We start from the raw sequence: 7,500 nt of genomic DNA, 5'->3' as shown, positions 1-7,500 counted from the left end.
TCTCCCTCTCTCCCCCTCTCCCTCTCCCTCCCTCCCTCTCCCTCTCTCCCTCTCCTCCCTCTCCCTCTCCCTCTCCCTCTCCCTCTCCCTCTCCCTCTCTCTTTTCTCCTCTCCTTCCTCTCCCTCTCCCTCTCCCTCTCCCTCTCCCTCTCCCTCTCCCTCTCCCTCTCCCTCTCCCTCTCCCTCTCCCTCTCCATGTATGTGTGTGTGTGTGTGTGTTGTGGCCCCTTATTCCACAACATTCATTAAATGCTATACATTATCAAGACTAATTATATCAGATTGATTAATGTTTTCTTTTCAATAATAATTTAAGTATAGCTTAAATAACTTATGAACGTATTTCAAAGTGACAATATTAATTCTATTAATCAGTGTAATTCAAGGATTGAGGTCAATCTTTATGAAAATCAATACATTTAATAATTGAAAATTCATTATCAGTGGAATGTAATATTACAAAATCAAAGATTATATCAAACAAAAACAGAGACATTATTTAGGACTTGACATTTTACATACAACTAGTTATGACTCACTGTTATGTAATTATTAATCATGCAACTTGACAAAAACAAAATCAACAACATTAAAACTTACGTTATATTCTAATGAACCAAATATTATCAAACAAATTAGAATAGTTCTGAAAGCAATTAATTATTTATCTCACAAGTTAATAAATCAATTAGATATTACACAAAATAATAATTATCACGAGAAAAGTAATTACGGGGACCTTCTGGTGATTTTTCGGCGATTTTCGCCCCTCTTGCCGAAATTGACTTTAATGCATTTTCATGGAGTTTCTAGGCCCCCGGCTCTCCCCTGAAAATTTCAAGGCCTGACCATTATTTTTTAGCTGGTAGCAGCGATTTTCGATGTCAACTGAAATATTATATTTTTGATGTTACAATGAAGAAAATTGGCAATTGTGATGCAATGATTAGAGATAATAAAAAAATGAGCTTATTTTCTGAAAGCTTTTCAAATTTCACATAAGATGAGACCAACCTTCTTTTTTTCGGAATAATTTAAAAAATCCGCCAAGCGTCCAAAAAACGATAATGAAGAAATTTTCTATACAAATAACTAAACATGATATGTTATTCATATGGTGTATTTTCTTTTCTTTATGTTTTCATCATACATAGTTTGATCTATGAGCAAAACATTTCGAAAATGCAAACCTCCCCCCCCCATGGGAGCTAGTTTTGCCAAATGTTCCGGATCACCACCAAAATTTTATGGAATATTAATTAGGCTAAGACAATCCTCAGGTAAAAAATTTATTCAAATCTGTGCATAACCTCGAGTTAGAAAAAAAATCCTGGATCCAAACCATGGTCCGCATCACCACCAAACTACAATAAGCGTCTAAGTTAGGTTAAAACTCACCTTTGGTTAAAATCTCGTTAAAATGTGTTCATAATTTTTAGAAATATTAGAAAACACAAACAAACAAAGAAAAAAAACAAAAAATAAACAATCAACAAACAAACAAAGAAACAAATGGTAGTAACAATATAAATAAACTAAACAAAAGGTCATGGGGTACACGAAAATGATCAATATGTGTTCATATACCTTATATGCATACTTTCACATCGCCATGTAATTGTTTTTCGTCTTTCCACGGGGTCTGAGAGTGAAATTTGGTTACGCGACCCCGTAGAGTTATTCCGCAGATTTAAAAAGACGATTTTCATGGTCCAGGACGGCCCCGCCGCGTGGGGAAAAGTATGTGTTTGGTACCCGTCCGACTGGAGAAAAGTTATTCTTTCGACAAATATTATACGTTGTAAAACCCCATTAGAGCATCAATAATAAGTAAATGATAGATAATTATATCAAATACAAGTATTCTGTACATGATTTGTCATGTAAAATGTAAGCATAATAAAAAGGAATAAGATCGCGATTATTAGGTCCGTCATATTTTTATGCATAGTACCCGTATTTTCGGTCAAGATTTTAAAGTATTATGGCTCATTTTGTAGCTGATATAGTTCTTTACATACTGCCATAAGGATTTGCAATATTTTCATGTGGTTCTTGTAAAAGTGACATATGTTTTCAAAATCTCCTATTAGGGTGTTAAAATAGTCACCATCGGAAAATATTCACCAAGAAAAAAGTAAGGTCAACTTCTCAAACTTCTGTATATAATAGTAGAAAGATATTTCTATTCAAACATGAAATCAGAATGGCTGTATGATTTTTGGGGGATTTTTGAGAAATTTTTAAATATGATCAATGTAAGCCTATAGACCCCCAGATCACTGCCACCACTCCGCACTATACTTAAGATTTTGAGAAACCGTTACGTGCTGGCAATGTCCGCAAGACTTCGGAATGCAGGTAGATGATAGAGGATTATGGTGTAGGAAGACTAATCGTATGCGTTGTTTTGTTGATATCAAGATAGCCTTGTAACGATGAAGAAAGGTAAAATGCCGATATCTCGGAACTCCACCTTTAGGGGTGGGTCAAAGGATTCCGGGCACAACTTATGTCCAAAATTAACATAATATGGCTCATTTTGTAGAAAAATAAAATATCTGCAACTTGATCAAGAGCGTTTTCGCAATTTTTGCCTGTACTTCTTGTAAAAGTGGTCAATGTAAGAAAAAAATTACCTTTTTTTTCTTGAAGTCCCCTACTTCAAAAATTCACAAAAAAAAATATGAAGTCGAAATCGAAAAAACGCTCTCTAACAAGTTGTAAATATAAGGTAGTTCTGTGCAAAAATCAAATAAAATCTAATATCTTGCTGTTTCTGAAGTCGGAATCCTTTTACCCAGGAGCTGCATTTTCAACATAGCGAATTTCGCATTTTTTCGTTTTTTGACAATAATTCAAAAACTGTTCGGGCGATTTCGAAAAAAAAACGACCACAGGCAATGGGAAGGGGCCCAAATAAAAGGGTGTGAGTTTCATCAAAATCGGCAAGAAAAATCGAAAAAGAGAAAAAAGCAGACGGTCCCCTTACGTAAATAGACATACTCTGTGGAATGAATATTATTATAAAAGAATAAACAAATAGTTAATTTTCATAAGCACAAACTAAGCTGTATTTCTAAGTTATTACATTAATCAAATATCAAGCAAGTAAAATTAATAATCATGACAAAATTATATACTTAATAGACGAAAGCAACAACAGGACTTTTCACTGCCTGCACACTTCCGTTGAGCTATCTATCTTAGAAAACACTTAATTATTTAAGTACACTTATAAACTAACCTAACTATTTCCATTAAATGTTAATAAAGATACAGCTAATGCAATATTGCCACATTAATTTAATTTAATAATCACGTTTCAATATGTTCGTAAAAAAAACTCACTTTCTTCTTAATCCTAATTATGTTCCAGAATAACCCTTCCATGTTGCCAAAATAACTCCCATGTTACTGTTTTCCATTTCTAAATAGTACAGCAAATTACTTCAAAAGGGCTTACCCGGGAGAGCCACCGAAAGGAACATGGCTACTGGACGCCACTCCGAGACATAGTCCACAGTCTCCGTCACTGAGAATCCTTTTATTTTCGACATGGCGCTCATCCGCTCACGCCCTATGCTGTTATCACGTATTAATTTCTTGTAGTTGGAAACATACATGCATGAGGACTTTTCTGTGTCTCATTTAAATTTTTAACACTATATATCTTATTTCACTTTTTCTACCTGCCATTCGACTTAATTTCTATTTAAAAAAGGTGTGATTGAGGCTGGATATCTTCACAGTACAAGTGATGTATTTGACCGGTTTCGATTACGTCTACGTCAGAAATGCATACTTCGTCATGTATTTCTGACGAAGACGTAATCGAAGCCGGTCAATTACATCTCTTGTATTGTGAAGATATCCAGTCTCATGCATACCTTTTCCACATGGATACAGTTCATTAATTTCTTGTTCCCATTTTGATACACTTTGCGATAAGTTGAGACTGCTTGTTGTTTCGCACTCGTGATTTCTCACGTGTCACCCTTTTTCACATGATGTTTACGCCGCTTCGGGTCAAGGTGACTCCTTTCCTGTCAGCTGCTCGAGTCCTCGCTATCTCTGACGTCTTGTCCTTATTTTGCCCATCCATACTTTGCCAACATCATGTTCAAGTGATGATGATGAATTCCTTCGTGTGTCTACGACATATGTCTCTCTCTCTCTCTCCCCTCTGTCTTTCTCTCTCTCTCTCTCTCTCTCTCTCTATCTATCTATCTATCTATCTATCTATCTCCTTCCCTTCCTCCTCTCTCTCTCTCTCCACACCCTCCCCTCTTTCAAAAATAGGTTTTCCTTTAAATCTTGCGTGAAAGGACGAACTGTTTCAGAGACGACGCCTTGGATCTCCCTTCATACTGAATGCGTTAGCGAGGGCCCAAAACTCGCCGTAATACTGAGGGTTTATTTGTGGGAGAGACACAGTTCAGACAGTTTTCGGGCAGAATCATAGCTTACATAATGAAAATTACTGAGATGTGGAGAAGAGGGGGGTAAGGGAGGAAAAGAGAGAGAGAGAGAGAGAGAGAGGAGAGAGAAGAAGAGAAGAGAAAGAGAGAGAGAGAGAAAGAGAGAGAGAGAGAGAGAGAGAGAGAGAGAGAGAGAGAAAGAAAGAGGGAGGGAGAGAGAGAGAGAGGGAGGGAGGGATGGAGAGAGAAGAGAGATTGGGATAGAAGCACAGACAGATAGGGAGAAAAGCAGACAGAAAAATAATTAAGACAGACACAAAGAGAGTTAAGACAGGCATGCAGAAAGAGACACAACCACAGAATAGGAGATAGTGAGTGTGGGAGTGTTTGAGAGAGAGAGACAGACAGACAGACAGACAGACAGACAGACAGACAGACAGAGAGGGAGAAATTTATTGACAGACACCTCGAGACGTTCCCGGAGAAAAATTTTCACTGCGTCAGCTCTAAAACAGCATTTTCCATGTGCTGGCAAGGTTTTGGAATCAGTGAAGACGCAGTATATTACAGGGCGGTATGATGCAATGGTTGGGAAAACAGGGAATGATGGTGAGGGTTAGATCTTACTGTTTCTCCCTTCCTATCTCCTCTTTTCTCTCCCTCCATTTCTCAGTTCGTTTCTCCCTCAGTTTCCCCCATTCCTTTCTCTCTCCATTTCTCCCTTCCTCTCTTCCTTTCTTCTTCCCTTCCTTCTCTTTTCCTCTCCCTTCATTCACTTCCCATTTTCCTAGTCCCTCCCTCTCCTCCTCTCTCCTTCCCTCCTCTATCCCCCTAACCTTCCCTCTCCCTCCCTACCTCTTTCGCCCCCTCCACCCTCTTTCCCTCCCCCTTTCTCTTCCTTCCTCTTTCCTCCTATCCTACTTCTCTCTTCCCCTCTCCCCCTTCCACCCCCACTCTTGCACCCTCCCTCCCTCCTCTTATTCTCTCTCTTCCTCCCTTCCTCTCTCTCTCCCTCCCATCGTAACGCATCTTCCGACCCCCCCCCCCCAAAAAAAAAAAAAAAAAAAATGCTAAAAAAAGGAATTCCCTTTCGGCCTCGAGCCTCCTATCAAGCCCAGGGGAAAAATGGGAATCAGAAAAAATGACATCTATCACAGACTAATTAGTAACGGCGTTCGGAACGACAGGGGACGCAGACCTAATGTTTTTTCTTTCTTGCTTTCTTACTTTCTTTCTTTACTTCTTTCTCAGGGTTCGTAGCGGTCTTGATTTTTTTGGAATATCTGATTTTATTCAGGTCTAAATTTGAGACATTTCTCAATAAAGTCTTTAAAAGTCTTTACATTTGGTCAGGTGCTGAAGAAGCGTGATGAATGTGGACTTAGAACTTGCAAGATCATGAGAATGGGAATATTGTTAGAAAGAAAGAAGAAAAAACAGGACCTTGTTCATGTTCATATCGTATATCACTGACTTCATCGATCAATTACATTATGACGTGACAATGAAATTTATCAAAAGGTCCTTGAGAAGTCTTTGAAACTGGTAAGCAAAATGCCTTGAAGGTCTGTGATTTTATTCTGCTTTGACTACTATGTGCACTGTTTCTATCAGAGAGAGAGAGGGGGTTGAGAGAGAGAGTGAGAAAGAAAGAGAGAGAGAGAGAGAGAAAGAAAAAGAGAGAGAGTTGACTATTATGAACACTGTCTTTCTTTCTCTCCTTCGTCTTGTTTTCCTCCTCTCTTTTTTCCCACTGTGACTGGATCTTTCCTTCCTTTTTTTCTTTCATTCTTTCTTTTTTTCGTTATTTATCTCTCTCTCTTTTGCATTGTAAATGTGTACATGTGTGTGTGTGTGTGTGTGTGTGTGTGTGTGCATGTGTGACGTGTGTGTGTGTGTGTGTGTGTGTGTGTGTGTGTGTGTGTGTGTGTGTGTGTGTGTGTGTGTGTGTGTGTGTGTGTGTGTGTGTGTGTGTGTGTGTGTGTGTGTGTGCATGTGTGACGTGTGTGTGTGTGTGTGTGTGTGTGTGTGTGTGTGTGTGTGTGTGTGTGTGTGTGTGACGTGTGTGTGTGTCTGCATTATACTCTTCCATGTGTATAAGATCGGGCGCGTCCGTGATTGCCGTCTCTTCGTGCTTTAGAGAAAGCAGATGTCGACATGCTTCTCCCCCCCCCCCCCCCCACAAGCACGCCTATCATCTGTCACGCCCATTGTGCTCGCCCGTTACACTCGCCCATCAATCAAATCCTGATCATTTCTTCTCGTGGTTGATTAATCTTCCTCTTACTGGACAGCGCTGCGAGTTCCTGCTTGTGAGATTCAAGGCTGATTGTGAACGGAAAGCCATCGTTAAACATTCGTCTCTTTTGTTTGGATTCGATTGTTGTTGTTGTTTTGTTTGTCTGTTTTGTTGCGTTTTGAGTGTTTTTTGTGTGTTTGTTTTGTTTGGGTGTTTTTGTTTTGTTTGTTTGTTTTGCTTTGAGTGTTTTTTGTTTTGTTTGTTTCTTTTGTAACTTTCCGACAATGGATTATCTCCGAGACTTTTTTTTTTTTTGTTGATTTTTGCCTTGTTTACAATGGTGAGCTTTTGGCAATTAAGGAAAGGATTAGAAGATAACGAGTGAGAGAAGGAGGAGGGGGGGAAGAAGGGAAGGAGGGAGGCAAGGAGAGAAAGAGAGAGAGAGAGAGAAAGAGAGAGAGTGAGTGAGAGACAGACAGAAAGAGAGAGAGAATGAGTGAGAGAGAGAGTGAGTGAGAGAGATAGAGAGAAAGAGAGAGAGACAGACAGACAGACAGACAGACAGACAAACAGACAGAGGCAGAGACAGACAAAGAGAGAGAGAGAGAGAGAGAATGAGTGAGTGAGAAAGAGAATGAGAAAGAGAAAGAGAGAGAGAGAGAGAGAGATAAATAGATAGAGAGAGAGAGAGAGAATGAGTGAGTGAGTGAGAGAATGAGAAAGAGAAATAGAGAGAGCGAAAGAATGAGTGAGTGAGAGAGAGGGGGGGAGAGAACGAGGGAGAGAGGGAGGCAGAGAGAGAGAGAGAGAGAGTTCTCGCTCTTCTCTTCCTCTCTCACT

Source organism: Penaeus vannamei, chromosome 11 (assembly GCF_042767895.1).
Source record: "Penaeus vannamei isolate JL-2024 chromosome 11, ASM4276789v1, whole genome shotgun sequence".
Lineage (NCBI taxonomy): Eukaryota > Metazoa > Arthropoda > Malacostraca > Decapoda > Penaeidae > Penaeus > Penaeus vannamei.
The sequence above is the reverse complement of the archived record's forward strand: the minus strand, read 5'-3'. Positions refer to the sequence as shown.